The sequence below is a fragment of the Fringilla coelebs genome (assembly GCF_963513975.1).
Source record: "Fringilla coelebs genome assembly, chromosome: 34".
Lineage (NCBI taxonomy): Eukaryota > Metazoa > Chordata > Aves > Passeriformes > Fringillidae > Fringilla > Fringilla coelebs.
This window is the reverse complement of record NC_140060.1, coordinates 799,269-807,682: the sequence shown is the minus strand read 5'-3', so window position 1 is coordinate 807,682 and position 8,414 is coordinate 799,269.

Genomic DNA, 8,414 nt, shown 5'->3' with positions numbered 1-8,414 from the left:
AATTTTGGGAGGTTTGGAGGGGTTTAAAGGGGATTTGTGGGGGTTAGAGAGGAATTTGGGGGATTTTGGGGATTTGGGGAATTTTAGGAATTTTTTGGGAATTTTTGGGGAATTTTGGGGGAATTTTTGGGCGCGTTTCGGAGCATATTTAGGTGAATTTTGGGGGGTTTGGAGGGGTTTAAAGGTGAATTTTGGGTGGGGTTGGGGGAATATAGAAGGGATTTGGGGGTTAAAGAGGAATTTTGGATTTTGGGATTTGGGAATTTTTTGGGAATTTTTTTGGGAATTTTGGGGGGGGGTTTCGGGGGGTTTAGGGGCATTTTTAGGCGAATTTTGGGGGTTTGTGGGGGTTTAAAGGTGAATTTTGGGGGTTTGGAGGGTTTAAAGGGGATTTGGGGGGGTTAGAAGGAGAATTTTGGGATTTTGGGGATTTGGAATTTTTAGGAATTTTTTGAGAATTTTTGGGGGGGCTTTGGGAGGTTTTTGGGGCGATTAAAGGGAGTTTTGGGGCGGTTTTTAAGGGGGTTAGAGGGGATTTTGGGGGGGTTTTGGGGGTGTTTCAGGGAGAATTTTGGGGAATTTTGGAAAAATTTGGGAATTTTGGGAACGATTCAAGGGAATTTTAGAAGATTTGGGGGAATTTTGGGTGGTTTGGGGGGGTTGAGAGGGGATTTGGGGGGGCTCGGGTGCGCCCGCGCCGGCCACAACGGCGGCGGCCGCTGCCTCGAGGGCGGCCTCAGCGGGCCCCGACACGGTGAGAACCCGGAAAATTCGGGAATTCTGGGAAATTTGGGGATTTGGGAATTTTTTGGGATTTTTTGGGAATTTTTTGAGAATTTTTTGAGAATTTTTGGGGGGGTTTCGGGGCATTTTTAGGTGAATTTTGGGGGTTTTGGGGGGTTTAAAGGTGAATTTTGGCAGGGGGATTGGGGGAATATAGAATGGATTTGGGGGGTTAAAGAGGAATTTTGGGGATTTTGGGGATTTGGGAATTTTTTAGGATTTTTTGGGAATTTTTGGGCGGGTTTCGGGGCATTTTTAGGTGAATTTTGGGGGTTTCGGGGGTTTAAAGGTGAATTTTGAGGGTTATCAGGGGTTTAAAGGGGATTTGGGGGAGGTTTCAAGTGGAATTTTGGGGAATTTTGGGGATTTTATGGGAATTTTGGAGATTTTGGGATTGTTTGGGGATTTTTGGGGAAAATTTCGGGGGGTTTTGGTGGGGTTTGGGGTGATGAGTGGGAGTTTTAGGGGCTTTTAAAGGGGATTTGGGGGGGGTTGAGGGGATTTTGGGGGTGTTTCAATGGGAATTTGGGGAATTTTGGAAAATTTTGGGAATGATTCAGGGGAATTTTAGAGGATTTGGGGAAATTTTGGGGGGTTTAGGGGAATTTTGGGGGGTTTAAAGGGGATTTGGGGGGGTTAAAGAGGAATTTTGGGGATTTTGGGAGAGATTTTGGGGAATTTGGGGGAATTTTGGCAATTTTTTGGAAAAATTCGGGGATTTTGGGGGGGTTGGTGGTGATTAAAGGGAGTTTGGGGGGGTATAAAGGGGATTTGGGGGGGTTTCAAGTGGAATTTTTGGGGAGTTTTGGGGAATTGGGGAAAAATTTGGGAATTTTGGGAACGATTCAAGGGAATTTTAGAAGATTTGGGGAAATTTTGGGGGGTTTGGGAGGGTTTAGAGGGGATTTTGGGGGGTTTCAAGTGGAATTTTGGGGCAATTTTGGGATTGTTTGGGGATTTTGGGGGTTTGAATTTTTTGGGGAATTTTGGGGATTTTTTGGGGAATTCCAGAACATTCCGGCCTCACTTCCGGGTTTACCTGTCCCAGGTGTGTGAGGCCTGAGCAGGGGGTGGGGTCAGGACCTCCTTTTGGGGGGTTTGGGGCCGAATTTTGGGTCAATTTTGGGTTTTTTTGGTTGAAATTTTGAATTTTTCGTTGGAATTCTGGGGATTTCTTGGGAATTCCGGAACATTCCGGCCTCACTTCCGGGTTTACCTGTCCCAGGTGTGCCCCAGGTGTGCAGGGCCAGGAGGGGGTGGGGTCAGGACCTTCCTTGGGGGGTTTGGGGCCGAATTTTGGGTCAGTTTTGGGTTTTTTTGGTTGAAATTTTGAATTTTTCCTTGAAATTTTGGGGATTTTTTGGGAATTCCGGAACATTCCGGCCTCACTTCTGGGTTTACCTGTCCCAGGTGTGACCCAGGCGTGCGGGGCCGGCGGAATTTGGGCTTTCCTGAGCTGCCCCCCCGAGGACGAGTGCGAGAACGGACACCACACCTGCGGGCCCAGCCAGGTGTGCCGGGACCTACCTGAGGGATTCACCTGCACCTGCAGGGCCGGCTACAGCCCCGACAGGTGAGAGGGGACACACCTGGGCAGGTGAGGGACACACCTGGGTGGGGCTGGGACACACCTGGGCAGGTGAGGGACACACCCGGGCGGGGCAGGGACACACCTGGGTGGGGCTGGGACACACCTGGGCAGGTGAGGGACACACCTGAGGGATTCACCTGCACCTGCAGGGCCGGCTACAGCCCCGACAGGTGAGCAGGGACACACCTGGGCAGGTGAGGGACACACCTGGGCAGGGCAGGGACACACCTGAGGGATTCACCTGCACCTGCAGGGCCGGCTACAGCCCCGACAGGTGAGAGGGGACACACCTGGGCAGGTGAGGGACACACCTGGATAGGGCTGGGACACACCTGAGGGATTCACCTGCACCTGCAGGGCCGGCTACAGCCCCGACAGGTGAGCGGGGACACACCTGGGCAGGTGAGGGACACACCTGGGCAGGTGAGGGACACACCCGGGCGGGGCAGGGACACACCTGGGCAGGTGAGGGACACACCTGGGCAGGTGAGGGACACACCTGAGGGATTCACCTGCACCTGCAGGGCCGGCTACAGCCCCGACAGGTGAGCGGGGACACACCTGGGCAGGTGAGGGACACACCTGGGCAGGTGAGGGACACACCTGGATAGGGCTGGGACACACCTGGGCAGGTGAGGGACACACCTGAGGGATTCACCTGCACCTGCAGGGCCGGCTACAGCCCCGACAGGTGAGAGGGGACACACCTGGGCAGGTGAGGGACACACCTGGATAGGGCTGGGACACACCTGAGGGATTCACCTGCACCTGCAGGGCCGGCTACAGCCCCGACAGGTGAGAGGGGACACACCTGGGTGGGGCAGGGACACACCTGGGCAGGGCAGGGACACACCTGGGCAGGTGAGGGACACACCTGGATAGGGCTGGGACACACCTGGGCAGGTGAGGGACACACCTGGGTGGGGCAGGGACACACCTGGGCAGGTGAGGGACATACCTGAGGGATTCACCTGCACCTGCAGGGCCGGCTACAGCCCCGACAGGTGAGAGGGACACACCTGGGCAGGTGAGGGACACACCTGGGCGGGGCTGGGACACACCTGGGCAGGTGAGGGACACACCTGAGGGATTCACCTGCACCTGCAGGGCCGGCTACAGCCCCGACAGGTGAGCGGGGACACACCTGGGTGGGGCAGGGACACACCTGGGCAGGTGAGGGACACACCTGGGCAGGGCAGGGACACACCTGGGTGGGGCTGGGACACACCTGAGGGATTCACCTGCACCTGCAGGGCCGGCTACAGCCCCGACAGGTGAGCAGGGACACACCTGGGCAGGTGAGGGACACACCTGGGCAGGTGAGGGACACACCTGAGGGATTCACCTGCACCTGCAGGGCCGGCTACAGCCCCGACAGGTGAGCGGGGACACACCTGGGTGGGGCAGGGACACACCTGGGCAGGTGAGGGACACACCTGGGCAGGGCAGGGACACACCTGGGTGGGGCTGGGACACACCTGGGCAGGTGAGGGACACACCTGAGGGATTCACCTGCACCTGCAGGGCCGGCTACAGCCCCGACAGGTGAGAGGGGACACACCTGGGCAGGTGAGGGACACACCTGGATAGGGCTGGGACACACCTGAGGGATTCACCTGCACCTGCAGGGCTGGCTACAGCCCCGACAGGTGAGCGGGGACACACCTGGGTGGGGCAGGGACACACCTGGATAGGGCTGGGACACACCTGAGGGATTCACCTGCACCTGCAGGGCCGGCTACAGCCCCGACAGGTGAGAGGGACACACCTGGGCAGGTGAGGGACACACCTGGGAGCTTCACCTGCACCTGCAGGGCCGGCTACAGCCCCGACAGGTGAGAGGGACACACCTGGGCAGGTGAGGGACACACCTGGGCGGGGCAGGGACACACCTGGGTGGGGCAGGGACACACCTGGATAGGGCAGGGACACACCTGGGCAGGTGAGAAATGGGACAGGGACACACCCGGGTGGGGCAGGTACACACCTGGACAGGGCAGGTGTATCTCAGGTGTATCTCAGGTGTCCCCAGGTGTATCTCAGGTTTCCCAGGTGTGTCCCAGGTGTATCTCAGGTGTCCCCCAGGTGTCCCCACTCCCTCCCCTCTAAACCAGGTGTGTCTCAGGTATCTCAAGTGTGTCCAGGTGTATCTCAGGTGTCCTCAGGTGTGTCCCAGGTGTCCCCACTCCCATCCCCCCTAACCCAGGTGTTCCCCAGGTGTTCCCCAGGTGTATCTCAGGTGTCCCCCAGGTGTGTCCCCAGATGTCCCCACCCCACCCCCCTAACCCAGGTGTGAACAGGTGTATCTCAGGTGTCCCCAGGTGTATCTCAGGTATCTCAGGTGTCCCCAGGTGTATCTCAGGTGTTCCCCAGGTATCCCCCAGGTGTCCCCCAGGTGTATCTCAGGTGTCCCCAGCTGTCCCCCAGGTGTCCCCAGGTGTATCTCAGTTATTTCAGGTGTATCTCAGGTGTATCTCAGGTGTGTCCAGGTGTCCCCCAGCTGTCCCCCAGGTGTCCCCAGGTGTATCTCAGGTATCTCAGGTGTCCCCAGGTGTATCTCAGGCGTATCTCAGGTGTCCCCAGGTGTCCCCACCCCTCCCCCTAACCCAGGTGTGCCCCAGGTATCCCTCAGGTGTATCTCAGGTGTATCTTAGGTGTGTCCAGGTGTATCTCAGTTATTTCAGGTGTATCTCAGGTGTGTCCAGGTGTCCCCGAGGTGTCCCCAGGTGTCCCCAGGTGTATCTCAGTTATTTCAGGTGTATCTCAGGTGTGTCTAGGTGTCCCCCAGGTGTCCCCAGGTGTATCTCAGGTATCTCAGGTATCCCCCAGGTGTCCCCAGGTGTATCTCAGGTGTCCCCAGGTGTATCTCAGGTATCTCAGGTGTGTCCCAGGTGTATCCCAGGTATCCCTCAGGTGTTCCCCAGGTGTCCCCAGGTGTATCTCAGATATCTCAGGTGTCCCCCAGGTGTATCCAGGTGTATCTCAGGTGTGTCCCCAGGTGTGTCCCCACCCCTCCCCCTAACCCAGGTGCGTCTGCAGCCGCACAGGTGAGTGCCGCCCCGTGTGCCGCCAGGGCTGCGCCAACGGCACCTGCCTGGAGCCCGACAGGTGTCGCTGCCACTTCGGCTTCGTGGGCGGGGACTGCGCCACGCCCTGCGCCTGCAACGGCCACAGCGACTGCGCGGGGCCGGCCGCGCGCGACACCTGCCTCAGGTGCATGAACAACACCCAGGTGAGCTCCAGGTGGCGGTACCTGGGCTGCAGGTGAGCTCAGGTGGGGTTACCTGGGCGCCAGGTGTGCTCAAGTGGGGTTACCTGGGCTCCAGGTGGGGGTACTTGAGCTCCAGGTGAGCTCAGGGGGCTCCAGGTGAGCTCAGGTGTGCTCAGCTGGGTTTACCTGAGCTGCAGGTGGGGTTACCTGGGCTGCAGATGGGGTCTAGGATGGGTTGGAGGGGGTGGGAGGGGCTTTGTTGGGCTTGGCACACCTGGCTGAGGTGGTTTTGGACATCCAGGTGAGCTCAGGTGTGCTCAGCTGGGTTTACCTGAGCTGCAGGTGGGGTTACCTGGGATCCAGGTGAGCTCAGGGGGCTCCAGGTGGGGGTACCTGAGCTCCAGGTGAGCTCAGGGTGCACCAGGTGGGGTTACCTGGGCTCCAGGTGGGGGTACCTGGGCTCCAGGTGGGATTATCTGGGATCCAGGTGAGCTCAGGGGGCTCCAGGTGGGGTTACCTGGGCGCCAGGTGGGGGTACCTGGGCTCCAGGTGGGATTATCTGGGATCCAGGTGAGCTCAGGGGGCTCCAGGTGGGGTTACCTGGGCGCCAGGTGGGGGTACCTGGGCTCCAGGTGGGGTTATCTGGGATCCAGGTGAGCTCAGGGGGCTCCAGGTGGGGTTACCTGGGCTCCAGGTGGGGGTACCTGGGCACCAGGTGGGGGTACCTGGGCTCCAGGTGAGCTCAGGGGGCTCCAGGTGGGGTTACCTGGGCTCCAGGTGGGGGTACCTGGGCACCAGGTGGGGGTACCTGGGCTCCAGGTGAGCTCAGGGGGCTCCAGGTGGGGTTACCTGGGCGCCAGGTGGGGGTACCTGAGCTCCAGGTGAGCTCAGGTGTGCTCAGCTGGGTTTACCTGGGCTGCAGCTGGGGGTACCTGGGCTGCAGCTGGGGGTACCTGGGCTGCAGCTGGGGGTACCTGGGCTGCAGGTGAGCTCAGGTGAGCTCAGGTGGGGTTACCTGGGCTCCAGGTGAGCTCAGGGGGCTCCAGGTGGGGATACCTGGGCACCAGGTGAGCTCAGGTGGGACTACCTGGGATCCAGGTGGGTTAGAGGGGGTGGGAGGGGCTTAGTTGGGCTTGGCACACCTGCCTCAGGTGCATGAACAACACCCAGGTGAACGCGGGGGGGCTCAGGTGGGGGTACCTGGGCTCCAGGTGAGCTCAGGTGGGGTTATCTGGGCTCCAGGTGGGGTAACCTGGGCTCCAGGTGGGGTTACCTGGGCTCCAGGTGGGGTCTTACCTGTTCTCACCTGTGCTCACCTGCGCAGGGCCCGCAGTGCCAGCGCTGCCGCCCGCTGTTCGTGGGCTCCGCCCTCGGGGGCGGCACCTGCCTCACCTGCCGCTCCTTCTGCCGCCACCGCGCCGACGTCTGCGTCAGCCGCGCCGAGCTGGAGCGGCACCGGCGCGACCCCGACAGGTACCCCCTGGAGCCGCACCTGGTGAGCACCTGGGCACACCTGGGGATACCTGGGCACACCTGGGGACTCACCTGGGCACACCTGGGTACACCTGGGGACACCTGGGGACACCTGAGTACACCTGGGCACACCTGGGGACACACCTGGGCACACCTGGGGACACCTGAGTACACCTGGGGACACCTGAGTACACCTGGGCACACCTGGGGATACCTGGGCACACCTGGGCACACCTGGGCACACCTGGGGACACACCTGGGCACATCTTGGGATACCTGGGCATACCTGAGGACTCACCTGGGCACACCTGGGCATACCTGGGCACACCTGAGTACACCTGGGGGCACACCTGGCACACCTGGGGATACCTGAATGCACCTGGGCACACACATGGGCACACCTGGGAACAGCTGGGCACACCTGGGGACACATGTGGGGATACCTGGGCACACCTGGGGACACACATGGGAACAGCTGGGCACACCTGGGGATACCTGGGCACACCTGGGGATACCTGGGCACACCTGGGGATACACATGGGCACACCTGGGCACACCTGGGGTACCTGGGGGCACCTGGGCACACCTGGGGACTCACCTGGGCACACCTGAGGACTCACCTGGGCACATCTAGGAATTCCTGGGCATACCTGGGCAGGTTGGGACACACCTGAGCACTCACCTGGGCACACCTGGGGATACCTGGGCACACCTGGCCACACTTAGGGATACCTGGGCTCACATGTGCACACCTAGGAATACCTGGGCACACCTGAGGACTCACCTGGGCACACCTGGGCTGGTTGGGACACACCTGAGGACTCACCTGGACACACCTAGGGATAGCTGGGCACACCTGGGGATACCTGGGCACACCTGGACACACCTGGGGACTTACCTGGGCAAACCTAGGGATACCTGGGCACACCTGGGTACAGCTGGGATACATCTGAGATGCACCTGTGCGCTCACCTGTGCAGATCCACACCTGGGTGTCGGAGGGCCCCAGCGAGGCGCAGGCCGTGTGCGTGAACTGCCAGAACAACAGCGTGGGCGACAGGTGTGACACCTGCCGGGCGGGGTTCTTCATGCTGGACGGCACCTGCACCAGGTGAGACACCTGGGACACCTGGGGAGGGGACAGGTGAGACACTTGGGACACCTGGGACAGGTGTGACACCTGCCGGGCGGGGTTCTTCATGCTGGACGGCACCTGCACCAGGTGAGACACCTGGGACACCTGGGGAGGGGACACCTGGGACACCTGGGACAGGTGTGACACCTGCCGGGCGGGGTTCTTCATGCTGGACAGCACCTGCACCAGGTGAGACACCTGGGATACCTGGGGAGGGGACA